Source organism: Bubalus bubalis, chromosome 17, assembly GCF_019923935.1.
Source record: "Bubalus bubalis isolate 160015118507 breed Murrah chromosome 17, NDDB_SH_1, whole genome shotgun sequence".
Classification (NCBI taxonomy): Eukaryota; Metazoa; Chordata; class Mammalia; order Artiodactyla; family Bovidae; genus Bubalus; species Bubalus bubalis.
Genome location: NC_059173.1, coordinates 55,336,769 through 55,354,580, shown reverse-complemented (window position 1 = coordinate 55,354,580; position 17,812 = coordinate 55,336,769). Strand labels below are relative to the sequence as shown.

General features: G+C 41.4%; 1 protein-coding gene and 1 long non-coding RNA gene across 11 annotated transcripts in view; both read left to right on the top strand.

Moving 5' to 3' along the window:
• TBC1D9 (TBC1 domain family member 9) overlaps nt 1–17,812 on the top strand; it is a 123,569-nt gene that overhangs the window by 8,390 nt on the left and 97,367 nt on the right. The window lies entirely within an intron of this gene.
• On the top strand, nt 7,669–16,847 carry LOC112579970. Its single transcript, XR_003104326.3, has 2 exons — nt 7,669–7,707; nt 8,519–16,847. It is a non-coding gene; the product is annotated as an uncharacterized LOC112579970 (long non-coding RNA).

Below are 17,812 nucleotides of genomic sequence, written 5' to 3'. Positions count from 1 at the left end.
TTAGGATGGAGTGGTTGGATCTCCTCGCTGTCCAAGGGACTCTCAAGAGTCTTCTCCAACACCACAGTTCAAAAGCATCAATTCTTCGGCACTCAGCTTTTTTTAGAGTCCGACTCTCACATCCATACATGACCACCAGAAAAACCATAGCTTTGACTAGACAGACGTTTGTTGGTAAAGTAATGTCTCTGCTTTTTAATAAGCTGTCTAGGTTGGTGATAACTTTTCTTCCAAGGAGCAAGTGTCTTTTAATTTCATGGCTGCAGTCACCATTTGCAGTGATTAAACGCTTTCTATTTTTCCTGTCTGCTCAGTGTTCTTTTTTGCCTTCCTTCCTTGCCTTTGGTAGAATATGGGTTTTTGTTTTGTTCTTTTTAAAAATTATTTATTTATTTAACTCCATCTGGTGGCATGTGAACCCTTAGTTGGGGCATGTGTGATCTAGTTTCTTGACTAGGGATTGAACCCATGTCCTCTGCATTGGGAGCATGGGGTCTTAGCCACTGGACCACCAGGGAAGTCCCATTTTGTTTTGTTTTATATATTTTTTTAATGCTTACATTTTTAAGCCTCTGTTAGAAGTTTTATATTCACTTCTCTATTCTTTTAGTGGTTACTATGGAGATTATAATGCATTCTTGACTTAATATATGTTGTTAACTGGTATTTTCATTTTATTAAACATTTTTTAAAATTGGCACTCTTAATCTTTTCCTAGATAATACAAGGACTTTGACTTCTTTCACTCCATTTAGCCCCCCATTCTGCAATTTATATGCCATTGTTGTAATGTATTTTATTTTTTATATATTTTCAACACAAGAACATATCGTTACTACTACTTTTTAAAGTCTGTATTCAGTTAGACTTCTGCATATGTTTACCACTTTTGTTGTTCTTTCCTTTTTTTCTGTACTTTTTTTTGGAATCATTTTTATGCTGCCTGAAAAACATCCTTTACTCTTTCCCTTAGTGAGAGTCTACTGGTGACAGATTTTTCTCAGTTTTTTTATAGCTGAAAATGTATTCATTATGCTTTCATTCTTAAAGTACATTTCTGGTTTGAATGGTTGGCAGTTAATTTTTTAAAACTTGGTTAAGATACTGTTACATTGTCCTCTGATTTGTCTTTTCTTTTTCTGGAAAAGGAAACTATCACTCTGATGATTGCTTCCTTGTAAGAATATGTCTTTTTCTCCATCTGCTTTTATAGTTTTCTCTTCGACTTTGGTTTTCTACAGTTTTGATAGGATCCAACTATTTGTTGATTTTTAAAAAACACTGCATGAGGTGGTAGGACTTCTTTGATCCATTGTTATTAGCTTTGTAAACTTCATCCTGGAGAAGGCGATGGCACCCCACTCCAGTACTCTTGCCTGGAAAATCCCATGGATGGAGGAGCCTGGTTGGCTGCAGTCCATAGGGTCGCGAAGAGTCGGACACGACTGAGCGACTTCACTTTCACTTTTCACTTTCATACATTGGAGAAGGAAATGGCAACCCACTCCAGTGTTCTTGCCTGGAGAATCCCAGGGACGGGGGAGCCTGGTGGGCTGCCGTCTATGGGGTCGCACAGAGTCGGACACGACTGAAGCTACTTAGCAGCAGCAGCAGCAGCAAACTTCATCCACTGCCTCTTGAAACATTGCTTTCCCCTGTTCTCTTAGTCTTTCTTTCCGGAACTCCAATTACATGTATGTTAGCCAGTACTCTTGCCTGGAAAATCCCATGGACGGAGGAGCCTGGCAGGGTACAGTCCATGGGATTGCAAAGGGTCAGACACCACTGAGGAGAAGGCAATGGCACCCCACTCCAGTACTCTTGCCTGGAAAATCCCATGGACAGAAGAGCCTGGTAGGCTGCAGTCCATGGGGTCTCTGAGGGTCGGACACGACTGAGTGACTTCACTTTCATTCTTCACTTTCATGCATCGGAAAAGGAAATGGCAACCCACTCCAGTGTTCTTGCCTGGAGAATCCCAGGGACGGGGCAAGCCTGGTGGGCTGCCGTCTATGGGGTCGCACAGAGTCACGACTGAAGAGACTTAGCAGCAGCAGACATCATTGTATCTTCTATGTCTTGTTACCTTCTGAATTTTACTTGGTTCATTTTGGTTATTTTCTTCTGATCTATGTTCCAATTCACTGTCTATTTAACTGTATTTAACCTGTTAAGCCTACCCATTCATTAAAGTTTCTCTGAACAGCAATATCTTGAGCCTTTGTGGTCTGTTCTGTTGCCTGTGATTTCTTCTAATTTTCATTCGTGCTGTTATGCCTGGTTGCTTTTCATTATGTACTGGACATTGTACTCTTACTTTGCAGAAGTAATCTGAAATAGAAGATGGTGTAAGAGATAATTTTTCTTCCAGTTAGAAACCAGAATAACTATTTTTAGGTGTTGCTGTATTTCAAAAGTGAACTCTAACCTGGGAAGTTTTGCCTACTTAAGATAGGCATTTATGATTAGGCTGTAGATCTCCAAGGTCTCAACCCAAAGACAGCGCCATTACTTTCCAACTTTTTGCTGGTGCTGATAGCTTTCCTTGTCTTTCCAGTCTCTAATTCTGCTAAAAAGTGAAAGTGAAAGTGTTAGTCTCTCAGTTGCGTCCAACTTTTTGCAATCCCATGGATTGTAGCCCGTCAGGCTCCCCTGTCCAAGGAATTCTCTAGGCAAGAACACTGGAGTGGGTAGCCATGCCCTTTCCCAGGGCGTCTTCCTGACCCAGGGGTTGAACCTGAGTCTCTCGCATTGCAGATGGATTCTTTACCATCTGAGTCACCAGGGAAGCCGCTAAATTCTACTAAAAGTATATCCCGACTCTCAGCCACTCAGAAGCCCCTTTGGGAAGAAGCAAATACTAGTGCCCACCCCCACCCCCAACAAGTCGGGTTCTTGTCTCTGAGCTACTTTCCCAGGTGAAGTATTTTGTCTCTTTTTAATTCTTTGATATTTTAAAGCATATTTTTGTCCCATTTGTATAGCTGTCCTCAGTAGTGGGTTGTCATGCGAATTGCCTTTTCTACCGTTGTAAAGTGGTGCTGCTATTATCTCCATTTTATAGAAAAGGAAAGTAAGGCATTAAAGAAACTGAATGACTTGCCATGGATCACACAGCTAATAAGTGGGAGCCTATTTACGTCTGAATCTTTCTTTACGAGACTAACTATAGTGATATGGGTTAACTTTATTTTCCTCATTGTCCCCCTTGAGAATCTAGTAAAAGTGATTGACTCTACCTTCTGAGAAATGAAAACACTGAAAAATTTTACATGCAGTTTTAGGGGCTTCACGGATCCCAGGTGAATTAGAATATAGGTGCTTCAAGTTAGAGGACGTCACAAGAGATTGAGACAGTTTCTCCAAACCAAAAGTGTGATAATCTCAATTTCTCATTACCCAAAATCAAAAGCTGTTCTGTCAGAAATGTGTTGAGTACTGACTGTGTTTCCAGGGCTGAACTTTATAAAGATACAAAAGAAAGAAAAGGCAAGTTTTCTTGCTGAGCCATTACTAAGCTAGTGATCAAACTGGGATGAACAGATTCGGGAGAGCTAAGAACATAGGCATGGGGGTGATACGGGTGCAGACTCAGGCTGTATCCCAATGTTTTGATCTGAGATTAGCACTAGATTATCTGGGGATTGGACTTTCTGCATCACATGGAGATCATCACAGCTAGGGGAATGTACCATTTGATAAAGGAAGGTGATTAAGAAGCAGTGAACACAGAATCTGCCTGCAACACAGGAGACCCAGGTTTGATCCTTGGGTTGGAAAGATCTCCTGGAGAAGGGAGTGCTAACTCACTCTGGTATTGTTGGAGTGAGAATTCCATGGTCTGAGGAGGCTGGCAGACTACAATCCATGGGGTCACCAAGAGCCTAACACGACTGAGCGACCAACACTTTCACATTCAAACATAGAAAAAGCTCCCTTCCCTGCCTAAAGGTAGGAAATAAATTTTCTTTTTGCTAGAAATAGACTCTTATCAGCCCAGAGCCAGCACCAGAGGACTCTGCAAATAAACCTTGTTGAACTAACACTTATCTTCCTCGATAAAGAGTATACGGATTAGCTAGCCCTAGTGGAATTATACCCCTAGTTCAGATCGCTGTGTTTTGCCAATTCTTTACAAATGTATCGTTTCTTTGTCTAAAAGGTATAAGAGCTTCCTCCTCTGGCCCCTTCTTTGGATCTTCATTCTCTTGTGTAGGTTCTCATGTACATGTACAAATTCAATACAGTTTGCATGGTTTTCCCCTCGTAGTCTGTCAGCTTTAATTTTTAGACCCAGCCAGGGACTCAAAGAGGGTGGAGGAAAACTTCCTCCCTAGTCAAAGAACTCAGTAGTGAAGGAGAGATAACAAAGCAAATGTTCTAGAAGCCCTCACTAGTTAACGGGTACCTATTTTGGGGGTAAACATACTCATCTTGCCAATTTGTAAGTATTAGCAAAGTTGCTCCTTGTTGCACTTAGCAATTAACGTTTTTTTCTTGTAGATTAATTATATATAAAAGGCACTGAAGTGTGTTGGTGCCTAATGGAGCCTGATGTGACTGTGTGTTGGGGTGGGCAGTGGTCTATAGCTGTGTATGCGGTGGCTCAGTCACTTACTTAATAAGCAAGTGCTGCTGGCAAGAAGCATGGTTCGACAAAAGCAGATGTTGCTTGCTTGTTCCATGAATTCCTCCCCCTCTGCTTATCACTTCAAGAGAATTTTGTCCAAGAATGATTTAGTCACCCGTTCCAATTTGTCTTGAGACTTTATCTTTTTCTGCAAAGCAGCTGTAAGAACAAATACATGTGATGTGTGTAGGATTTGAGATGGCTTTTGACATCTTCTGGGTGTTTGTAAATGGATCTCCAAAAGAAGGGAAGAGAAAATGTACTCCAAGCTTCCTTTCAGAAAATTGAGAGAATGAGGCTGCCTTCCTTTTTTAGGGATATTGCGGTTATTTTCTTCTTTAGCAGCATCACACACAGAGGTGTGCGTGTGTGTACGTGTGTGTTCCATTGTATCTGACTCTTTTGTGACCCCGTGGACTGTAGCTGGCCAGGCGCCTCTGTCCATGGGATTCTCCAGCCAAGAATACTGGAATGGGTTGCCATTTCCTCCTCCAGGGGATCTTCCCAGCCCAGGGATGTAACACACATCTCCTGCATTGGCAGGCGGATTCTTTACCACTGAGCCACCAGGGAAGCCCCACGTGCACAGGGGACTCATTTTATTATTTATTGTTTTAATTGGAGTATGTTTGATTTACATTGTTGTGTTTCTTCTGTAGAGCAAATTGAATTAGTTTTTAGATTATTTTCCCATATAGGTCATTACAGAGTATTGAGTAGAGTTCACAGGTCCTTTTTAGTTATCAATTTTATATATTGCTGCTGTTGTTTGGTCATTAAGTCGTGCTTGACTCTTTGTGACTCCGTGGACGGCAGCACCACAGGCTTCCCTGTCCTGCACCATCTCCCGGATTTGCTTAATTCATGTCCATTGAGTTGGTGATGCCATCCAACCCCCTCATCTTCTGTTGCCCCCTTCTTCTCCTGCTCTCAATCTTTCCCAGCATCAGGGTCTTTTCCAGTGAGACAGCTTTTTGCATCAGGTGGCCAAAGTGGTGGAGCTTCAGCATCAGTCCTTCTAATGAATATTCAGGGTTTATTTCCTTTAAAATTGACTGGTTTGATCTCCTTGCAGTCCAAGGGGCTCTCAAGAGTCTTCACACAGTTTCGAAAGCATCAATGCTTAGGCGCTCAGCCTTCTTGATCTTTCAACTCTCACATCCATACATGACTACTAGAAAAACCATAGCTTTAACTATAAGGACCTTTGTTAGCAAAGACATGTCTTTGCTTTTTAGTATGCTGTCTAGGTTTGTCATAGCTTTCCTTCCAAGAAGCAAGGCTCTTTTAATTTCATAGCTAGAGTCACCATCTGAAGTGATTTTGGAGTTCAAGAAAATAAAACCTGTCACTGCTTCCACTTTTCCCCCATCTGTTTGCTGTGAAGTGATGGGATTGATTGCCATGATCTCAGGTTTTTGAATGTTGAGTGTTAAGCCATCTTTTTTCACTCTCCTCTTTCACATCAAGAGGCTCTTTAGTTCCTCTTTGCTTTATGCCATTAGAGTGGTATCATTTGCATATCTGAGCTTATTGATAGTACTCCAGGCAGTCTTGATTCCAGCTCATAATTCATCCAGCCGCCATTTTGCTTGATGTACTCTGCATAGACGTAAAACAAATAGGGTGACGATATACAGCTTGCCGTACTCCTCTCCCAGTTTGGAACCACTCTGTTGTCTCATGTCCGCTTCTAACTGTTGTCCATACAGGTTTCTCAGGAGACAGGTAAGGTAGTCTGGTCCCATCTTTTTAAGAATTTTCCATAATTGGTTGTGATCTATGCAAAGGCTTCAGCGTAGTCAATGAAACAGAAGTAGATGTTTTTCTGGAATTCCCTTGCTTTTTCTATGATCCAGTGGATGTTGGCAATTTGATCTCTGGTTTCTCTGCCTTTTCTAAATCCAGCTTGTATATCTGAAAGTTCTCAGTTCATGTACTGTTAAAGCCTAGCTTGAAGGATTTTGAGCATTACTTTGCTAGCGTGTAAGATAAGTGCAACTATGCGGCCATTTGAATATTCTTTGGCATTGCCTTTATTTTGGATTGAAATGGAAATTGACTTTTTCCAGTCCTGCGGCCACTGCCGAGTTTTCCGAATTTGCTGACATATTGAGTGCAGCACTTCAGCAGCAGCATCTTTTAGGATTTGAAATAGCTTAGCTGAAATTCCGTCACCTCCACTAGCTTTGTTCATAGTGATGCTTTTGAAGGCCCACTTGGCTTCATGCTTAAGGTTGTCTGGCTCTAGGTGAGTGGCCGCACTAGTGTGGTTATCCAGGTCATTAAAACCTTTTCTGTGTAGTTCTTGTATGTATTTTTGCCACCTCTTTTTAATCTATTCTGCTTCTATTAGGTCCTTGCTGTTTCTGTTCTTTATTGTGTTCATCTTTGCATGAAATATTCCCTTGGTATCTCCAATTTTCTTGAAGAGATCTCTAGTCTTTCCCATTGTGTTGTTTTCCTCTATTTCTTTGCATTATTCACTTAAGAAGGCTTTCTTATCTCTCCTTGCGATTCTCTGGAGCTCTGCATTCAGTTGGGTATTATCTTTCCCTTTCGCCTTTCACTTCTCTTCTTTTCACAGCTATTTGTAAGGCCTCCTCAGACAACTACTTTGCCTTCTCGCATGTCTTTTTCTTGGGGATGGTTTTGATCACTGCCTCCTGTACAGTGTTAGGAACCTCTGTCCATAGTTCTTCAGGCATGTAGTGTTTATATGTCAATCCTGATCTTTCAATTTATTCCTCCCCCTCCCTTCTCCACTCTCCCCCACCCTGTAACTATAAAATTGTTTTCTACATCTGTGACTCTGTTTCTGTTTTGTAAATAAGTTCATTTGTACCATTTTTATAGATTCTGCTGCTGCTGCTAAGTCACTTCAGTCGTATCCAACTCTGTGCGACCCCATAGACGGCAGCCCACCAGGCTCCTCTGTCTCTGGGATTCTCCAGGCAAGAACACTGGAGTGGGTTGCCATTTCCTTCTCTGATGCATGCATGCATGCTAAGTCGCTTCAGTCGTGTCCGACTCGGTGCGACCCTATGGACAGCAGCCCAGTAGGCTAGATTCTACATGTAAGTTGTATCCTATGATATTTGACCTTCTTTGTCTTACTTCACTCAGTGTGACAGTCTGTAGGTGAGGGCACTGTGGTACTGCAGCCTAATAGTTGAGAGTCATGTTTTATTCGGTGGGAATTTTTAGGACTTCAAACCTGGGAGACGGTATCTCAAACCCAAAGAGAATAGCTTAGAGAGGCTGAGCAGAAAGCCAGATGATATAGAAGTTTTGCAACAAGGGGCAGATATCTGAATGTCAAAAAAGTATTGTTAGTTAATTAAAGGAAAACCAGATATCTCCAGTTAAGGCAGCTAGGGCTTTTCTTTGCATAGGAAGATGCCAGAGTTTGGTCTCACTGCAGTCTTTGCTTTGATCTGCACCTCACCTATCTAGGGCCAGTTTCCTGTGTTTTCATATCCTGAGTTCCCTCAGGGCTCACCTTAGGGAGTGGACTCAGTCTGATGGCTGCTAAGTGGTAGGTTTTTCCAGTAGTCATGTATGGATGTGAGAGTTGGACCATAAGGAGAGCTGAGTGCTGAAGAATTGATGCTTTTGAACTGTGGAGAAGACTCTTGTGTCCCTTGGATTGCAAGGAGATCCAACCAGTCAATCCTGAAGGAAATCAGTCCTGAATATTCATTGGAAGGACTGATGCTGAAGCTGAAACTGCAGTCACTTTGGCCACCTGATGCAAAGAACTGACTCATTGGGAAAGACCCTGATGCTGGGAAAGATTGAGGGCAGGAAGAGAAGGGGACGAAGAGTCGGACATTACCGAGCGACTGAACTGAACTGAACTGAAATGGTATTTGTTACTTCCTTCAGGACCTCCCTCGGGGCTCAGCAGCTCACCATCTGCGGTTGTGGCAGATGCCGTTGCTGATGACTGCAACATCCTTGTTTGCTGCTCAGGCAGGAAATACTCCATTTCTCAGGATCCACATTTTGCAGAGATCAAGTTTTAGATAGTGGGATGCTCCTCAGGCTTGCACACAAAAATGTGTTTTGCAATTTTGTTCAAGTCAGGAATTTGTAGTTTGGGACTGGACAGGCAGTAATGCTGCTGGCTGTGGTGGGTACCACTTCGTGGTCTGGGTCTGGGTCTCAGAGACTGAAGCCCAGGGGAGCTTCCTGGCACCCTGAGTACACACAATGCCACAGGCAAATTGGGAATCCCCCAAGCTTGCTTTTCTCACCTTTTCTTCTGTGTTCTCTGCTCCCTCCCTGGGTTCTAGTCTTTTTCAGCCCTTCCCTTCAATAAGCACACATCCGGCTTCAAACTGGATTCAAATCCCAGCCCCATCTGTTACCAAGTGATGTGATTCAGGAAGTGTCTCTTCCTTTCTGATTTCCTTATATAATATACTTAAACACGTTTCAGCTCTGATGGTGACGATTCTGTGACATAAGTTAATGTAGAATGCAGGAAACACAAGGAGCTCTTCATAGATAATGGCCCATCATTGTTCTTCGGGGCCACTGGCTCTGAGTAATTCACACTGATGTGTGAGCAACCCATGTCCTGCAGTTAACAGAGAAGTTGAGTAGGCTTGGCGTGCTGTAGTCCATGGAGTCACAAAGAGTCGAATTTGACTGAGCCGCTGAACAACAGTAAAGCAAATGTTATCTGTCCGATATTTAAGCAACTTAAAAACATTAAGTCAATATTCAGGCTTTTGGGTGAAGGGAATTTTTGATCAGCAACTTTAAATCCTTCCACCTGCATGCCTGCCTCCCTCCCTTCCTTCCTGGGGATGTACATTTTAAAAGCGCAGTCAGGAACCACAGACCTCTGTCTCCTGGCATCAGTGACTCCGGCGAACTGGAACCACCAGGGAGAGGATAAAGGTTGGAGGCAGGGGAGTGGCCACCTTTTCTATTTATCTCTCTCTCTTTCTATATATATTTTATATATATATACACACACACATATATTTAAATTTTTTTAATTAAAAAAATATCTGTATATAAAGATATGTGGTTAATTATTCATTCAGAGATTTATAATTGAGAAATATCCTCACTTAGTAGTTGGTTTAACCAGAGAACCAATGAAGAAATCATTGACCCACTTTCTCTGTTGCTTGGTTTTCCTTTCCGGTCAGGCGATGAGTTCAGAGGACAGGCCAGTCATTTTTCAATTGCCTTTGGCTTCTTGTTTGCTCCAAATGGCATTTCACAATGTGCTGTTGATTACTTACACTTGCTTTCAGGGAGCCAGTGTTCTCTGGCTGTGGGATCCAATCAAGAGATCCATTAAGGTCCTCCTAACTCTGCATGGGAGATCAGGATTGTAAACTGTCATTGGGATGAATCAAGTCTTCTCCTTACTTTCTGTTTGAGACCAAGGAGAGGTGAATAGCTATCCAGCCCCTCTGAGGTGAGGTCTGTAAAGCATGCATGCCCACCTTCCAGCTCCATTATTCTAGGCTTGCTGGGCAAGTATTTGCTAGAGGGAAGGTCAAGCAGGTGAAGGACAGCGGAGTCTGGCATGCTGCAGTCCGTGAGGTCGCAAAGAGCCAGACACAATTTAGCAACTGAGCAACAATAAGATCAAGTAGAACATTAAGGATTTGATCCCTGTTTACACTCTAAACAGAAAATATGAACTGTTTGTTTATCTCAGTTTGTTTAATACCAGGATACTCCATATTTCAATAATACAAATGGATTTTTAAAATCTTTGTATTAACCTAGGAACCAAAGCAGTCTCTAATAAAAGTAAGCAAATCTTCACAGATTTATATTTGGACTCTGTAACTAAAGCTTTTAAAGAAGAAATCATTTAATTACTTTTTTTTTACACCATTGGTATTTTATAATATTTGCATGTCTATTATTGTCAATATAATGAATAATGTAAAGTACATTTCTTAAAGAGTCTTTTTAATAATATTCAAATTTGTATGGTCTAAAAGCTAATTTTCAAAGTCATTGTTATTGTGGTCCTATTGTTCTCTATTTTCTATTCTTTTTACAATTAGCATAGAGTATAAAGGCAGAGAAGCTGACATTTGCTGAAATTCTCCTGTGGCTCAAGCATTCTGCTGAGACCCTTTCACACGTCACTAATTTGATGTTCATAACATCAGGTTATGAAGGTTAGGTTAGTTTATCTCCTGCAGGTTAGTTTATCTCCCCTCTATTACAGATGAGGAAACTGCCTGGAGAAGTTAAGTATCTTACTTGAGGAGACCCTCCTAATAACAGACAGAGCTTGTATTTGTACTTAGGTTTGACTGCATTTGGAAAGAAAAAAGGATGAAAAGGCACATGAAAAGGAGAGAGGAAGATGAAATTGTAATGCACACTTTTGATGCCAAAAGATCAACTTCTCCATTCACTGGTACCAAATCCAATCTCAGAGACAGAGTTTTGGGTGAAGTAGAAAAGGATAGCTTTATTGCTTTGCCTGGCAGAGGAGGCCACAGTCGGGTAATACACTCAAAATCCCATGTACCAGCTTAGAGACGATAGTGAGAATTTCTCAGTAATTGTCAGAGAGGGAGCTATCCGCTCGCGGAGATTCTTCTGATGGGTTGGTGGTGAGGTAAGTAGGAGTCAGCAGCATCAACATTCGGGTCCATCTGGCCTGGGGTCGGCCTGCTTGTGGGCAGTACACCATTGTTAATCCCCCACTGCTCCCACCTGAAAGGGGTTTCAGTGTCTTCAAAATAGCTCAAAGATATTGTTGTGAGTTTAGATTGATTGGGAACCAGGACCTTGCCCCAAGGTTGCGCTGCTGTTTCTCTTGACTGTTTGTTTCTCCCTGGCTTGGATCCCCTCCTTACCCTAGTTAAGAACTGCTTGACTCTACCTGTCGGAGCTCAGGGAAGGTCACAGAGGCTAGATGAAGGCTGTTTCCTATAATCAAAGAAATGGAGGTCACAGAAAGCCTTTGGGCCTAGGAACCTCACGGGGCCCGGTATCACTTTGGAAAGCTAAAGGAAACCAAGGCGAAGTCAGTCTCAGTCTTAGGAAAGCAGCCTTGAGCTTGGAAAGAAGGGAAGCGGCAATGCCAGGTGTTGTCACTGCATAGTGGTTGTCATGGTTACAGCTAACTGGCTGTGTGCCAGGAGGAAACCTGAAAACTCTCTCTGAATTTTCCTAAAATAGATCTTCAAACTTTCTCCATATCCAGCCTTCCAGTGAAGCTGTCTTTGGGACCATGATATGGAGCCATTCCGATTTATACAACTGAGAGGGCATTGAACCTTTGGATGGAGGACCAGGGAAGGAAGTACTCCTGTGTGTATGGATCCTCCACAAAGGAAACCAGTCTCCATGTTAATTGTGTGGAAGGTCAACCTCAAAAGGATTATGGTTACCAAAGGAGGAAAAATATATATTTGACATACAGTATTGATTTTTATTACTGTAATTTGTGTCAGATGTCAAAGATTTTTTGAATTTAATATCTGCCTCTTTTTTCTTTGTGATATAAAAATATTGAGTTTTTGTAATGGGATTGTTTTAATAGTTTGGCTCCCCAAACAATTTTTTTTATTTTAAAGATACTGTAAAAGAAAACAACCTGAAATTATTATACAAGATTTATGGAATACATTAGGAAGGTGTATTTTTCTGAAACTGAAGTTCCACCACTTTCATTGGCTCCTTAAAGTGAATTATGAATCAAAAAAAAAGGAAGAGCCTAAAGTCTTACTTTTCTCAACTCTGAATTTCCTACCAAAGTGATTTTCAAGAATTTATTGCTGTTGCTTGCAGTAGGATTTTAAATTTTTATTGGGATATAGTTGATTTACAATGCTGTGTTAGTGCTTCTTTCTTACTCTTATCCTGATACCCAGATATATGACCCTTCAACTATAGTTCTCAGTTTCTCATTGTGGGGAAGGCCCTAGGGGTGTGTGTGTACAGACAGGACTGCCTTAGTCTGAGGACTGATGTTGCCCCAGCTGCTCACTTCCTTGCAAATGCTTCCATCAGGACCTCTCCCTAGGATGCTCTATAATTCCAGGTACACAGCTCTGACAGCTAAATGCCCTCGTTCTCCCTTAATTCTCCTTCCCCATAGATGAATGGAGAGAAAAACTGGGTCCAAATACAGAACAGTGAGTAGGCATTTCCCCTTTTCACTGAAAAGTGTAGTTATCATTTATTTTGCAAGATGTGGAAGCAACCTAAGGGTCCAGATGAGTAGATGAATGGATAAAGAAGATGTGGCATGGATAGACAATGGACTACTACTCTGCCGTAAAAAGAATGAGTTTGTCACTTGCAACAGGCTGAATGGACTTAGAAGGTATTATGCAAAGTGAAATAAGTCAGAGAGAGAGACACACTGTATGCTAGCACTTAAATGTAGAATCTAAAAAATAAAACAAACTAATGAATATAACAAAAAATAAACATATGCATAAAGAGAATAGCCTGCTGGTTACCAGCGGGGAGAGGGAAATGGGCAGGGCAGGATGGCGGCAGGGAATTAAGAGGTACAATATGTATCAAATACGTATGTATAAAGTAAATAAGTTACAAGGATATACTGTACAACAGGGAATATACTCAATATTTTATAATAACTCTAAATGAAATCATAACCTTTAAAATTTGTGAATCATTATGTACACCTGAAACATAATATTGTGTATCAGCTGCTCCTCAGTAAAACCAAGAAAATAAAATAAGAGTTCAGCTATCAACCTAAGCATTGTTCAGTTCACTTCACTTATTAAAAACCCTCATGATATTGACCCCCAGACTAGGAACTGCAAACCGCTCTTGCTTCCTATTCTCTATTTTGCAAAAGAATCATCTCTTGTCTCCCAAGTATGGCCCTGCTTGGGTGTAACCTGTGAGCTTTAGGAAGAGGGTGCCGTATGCCCTCTGACTCTCACCTGTTTCTCTGCACCCACTGTCCCCTTCCCCTTCATTCTCTCCTTGATAAAAGTCAGTATTCCTCTCTTCTGACAGCCCCCATTTCCATAGCAAATTCCATAGAGCCCTTACAGAGGCACCGTGTGGTTCTGCATTTGAAAGGATTCATACCTTTATGGACTGTTCTTTTCAGAGCCCCGCCAGTCTTGCCCATATGATTCCAATTTTGGGGGTGTGTTCAACTAAGCAAGCTCCCCATGACTTTTTCATAACTTAGATAGCTTGGGTTGTACTCTCAATAGAAGTATCTATAGTGAATTGTGATCTGTTGTCTCCTTTCTTAGTGCTGAGAAAAACTTTGTCAGAGGACACCTCTTACATTTTCACTTTTTGTGCACATTTCAGTTTGTCGCAGGGACTGAATACAATTGGATTTGACAGCTGTACTAAATAAACTACGCAGGTGTGCTTTTAAAGCCACTTGCAGATTTCTACTTCTGCGTGCTGATAACGCATGTTTTTTAAAGTTTAGATGAACACAAAGATTTTATAAAGTCCTGAGATGAATACATTTTTTTTTTCCTTGCTCTCACTCACCATCTAGATCTTTGTCTTACAGAAATCCATAACATTAATACCTACACAGAATGGGAGAGAGTATATTTTCAAAAAAGCTGAGTAGATGGGATCAATCATTTATGGAAGGGCCTTCGAAATGTCCTTCAAATAGGACATAAATGTCAAAGAGAGTGTCTGTTCTTATTTAGGATCATTTATGGCACACAGAGTTTGATAAAAAGAAATTCAGTATTACCTTTCATTGTAAATTATCTTTGGGATGAAGGAGTTTAAACATCTTTGGTGGCTGCTGTCTTAAAAGGGACCTCAGGGAGTGAAGGGAGCCTCAGCAGTGTCATGGTTTTTAACTCTGAGACTGGTTTTCAACCCAAAGTGGGCATGGTTCTCCCTACCCAACTCACACATTTATTGTCAGGGCCAAGTGAAATACTGAAAACCAGAAGCGTCAGTTTAATATGGTATTAGGTTTCCATGTTTTCAAATGAAGTCCTCTTTTGTCAGTATCCTCCATCTACCCAGCAAAACCAGGAACAACCCAATGACCGTATAAAAAGTCTCCTGGGCAGCCTATCAGCTCAATGGGAGCATGTGTCAAGTGAAAGGGTGTGTAAATAAAGTTGCCTTGACCACAAGGAGCAGATGGTCACTGAAAGAAGGAAGAAAGAAAGAGATGAGGAAAAGGAAGGGGAGAGGGAAGGAGGGATGGAAGAAGAAAAGGAAAAAGAAAAGAACATAAGGAAGAGAAAAATGTTCTGTTATAGTAACTGTCTGGGGTGGTAAATTGTCCCTTGTTTTTTTTTTTTTTTTTTTTCAATTTTTCCTTTGGCTGTACCCTGGCTTTCTCTAGTTGCAGTGATTAGATACTACTCTTTGTTGGGCGTGCGGGCTTCTCGTTGCACTGGTTTCTCCTATGGAGCCCAGGGATCAGACCACAGGCTCAGAAGCTATGGCACATGGGCTTAGCTACTTCTCAGCAGGGGAATCTTCATGGACCAAGGATTAAACCCATGTCTCCTGCACTGGCAGGTGGATTCTTATCCACTGGGCCAGGGAAGTCCCAGGTTGTCTGTTTTTTAAAGCTAAGTGAAACTGACTATTTTATTTCTTTGGAAGTAGTTTAATGCCTTATTTCTACATCAATCATAGAGTCAAAAAGAAGTGTGGGTAGTTCCCTATACCTTGAGATCTCTTGTACCTTGGATTCCCTGTACGTTGTTTATAGGACAATCCAAGAAGGAAACAGAATGCCCACCTAAGTATTCTTGGGGGGCCTTTTGCCCAGGTACAATCAGAAGAACCTGGCTTTATGAAAATGAGTGCAAATTCAGGTAATAAGAATTTAATATCATTTAGTTTAAGGGTGTAGGGTTTTCCTAAAATTAAGACAGGAAATGAAGATCCAAGCATTAAGAAGCATCAAATTCACAATCCCGAACACCTCCTTGAAGGATCTAGCAAACCTCTCTCTGAAAGAGATTTCTTTGGAAACTTTTTCTTATTTTCCTGGGCAAGTCTGGTCCTGATACCAGCTAAATAAAGGAGAGATTAGTACCTAGTATTTAATAACTTCTGGTATTTAATACTCAAATAATTATTTTTGAAAGGATTGAGGAAGGATGGAGTGGAGGGAAGAGGCTATTGTCTACCTTGTAAAGGTCAATTTTTTAAAAGCAGTAAACATTTACGAATATTCTTTATTGCACAAAGAACTATCTTTTCCAAAATATTTTGAAACTTGGAGTTTCTAGTTTTGGTGGAGATGTAGTTTATGGCAGGGGTCTCCAACCGCTGGGATCTAATGCCTGATCATCTGAAGTGGAGCTGATGGAATAATAACAGAAATAAAGTTCAAATCAATGTAATGCACTTGAATCATCCTGAAATCTCGGCCCCGCCCCTGGTCTGTGGAAGAACTGTCTTCCATGAAACCAAGCCCGGGTGCCAAAAAGGTTGGGGGCCGCTGCTTTATGGTTATAGAGATATATTTCATTCCTATAAACATTGATTTTAGGTTTTTTTTTTTTTTAATACAGTGTGATGAATGGAAACTGGTGCTTGGCTCCAATCTCAGCAGGGTAGTAGGGAGTGATGAAGACCAGGGCAAGTCGGGGAGTCCATGCCTCATCGAAATACCTAGTCATGTAATAAGAACCTCCTGTATGGCACAGGAAACTCTACTCAATACCTTGTAATGACTTATATGAGGAAAGAGTCTAAAAAAGAGGTAATATATTATATGTATAACTGAATTACTTTGCTGTACACCTACAACTAATACAACATTGTAAGTCAGGTATATGCCAGTAAACGTTAACTTAAAGAAATAGCTAGTCAAAGGCTGATATTTACACTGGAAATTGTACAATGTCACCATGATGCATATTATTATAATTTATAAATAATATGCTGTTGGTTGACTTGTATCAGTAGCAGTGTTCATTCCCTGATATTTGTTCAGCATCTTTGAAATTAGCTCCACAGTGTTACAGATTTAAATAGTCACACTTTCCACAGAGAACTGTTTTTTTGTTAACAGGTAGGGGATTCTGGGGCTTGGTGGATTATTGTGTTTTGTGGTATAAACAACTCTGGAAAGATTTGAGTTCTGTGTTGAAACTGGTTTTAACTGGCAATGGTGTGGTTACTTGACCAAGACTAGACTTCAATTCAGAACTGAGCAGTGTTTATTTAGGACTTGGAGAACATGCGTGAATAAATGATAACAATAACTTAATCAGGAAAGGTGTTCTGGTTTTCTTAACGTCTTCATGTGTCTGAGACATCTTATGTCTGGGGCTTCCCAAGTGGCGCTAGTGATAAAGAACCTGCCTGCCGATGCAGCAGACGTAGGCGACGTGGAGGGTTTGATCCCTGGATCAGTTGGGAGGGCATGGCAACCCACTCCAGTATTCTTGCCTGGAGAATCCCATGGACAGAGGAGCCTGGCAGGCTACATAGGGTTGCAGAGAGTCAGACATGACTGAAGTGACTTAGCACGCACACATGTTAGAGTCTTGCTATTAAAGCAGAATGCAGTCACAGATCTGAATATATTTGCAACTGAGCAAAGGTACTGTTCGTGTTTGGTTTTCTTTATAAACCAGACCTGTGCCAGGTGTCTGACAGGGAAGTCCGCCAGAGAAGGGTATGTTACTCATACATTTTTCAATACTCTTGAGTTTATATTTTCAACTGGTACTGCCTCTGGAGATAGCAGTCAGGTGTTTAAGTGTATATGCAGACCTGTGGTTAAAGAGCATGGCTTTGAAGCCCCCCCTGTGAGCAGGTCCCACCCAGGGCCCTGTGCACTTAAAAAAAGAAAGAAAAGTGAAGTTGCTCAGTCACGTCCAATTCTTTGTGACCCCATGGACCATAGCCTACCAGGCTCCTCTGTCCATGGAATTTTAGATGCCCTTAGAAAAACGCATCGCTTCTGAGCTGTGCCTCTGTGAAGACACAGCCCCCAGGGCAGAGCTGGGGCTAGATTTCAGCCTCACCTGTCTCTCTCACCAGGTATCCTTCTGCAATGCGGAAACAGCTAAGAGAGAGAGAATAGTCCTGTATTTGAATTTCAAACTTACTTCGCATATCCGAGTGGTGTGATTTGGGGCCAATGGCCTGTCCCTGTCTCAGTCTCCTCATCTGTACGGTGAAGATGAACGCAGTGCTACATATTGGAGTTGTCCACTTTTATAGAAG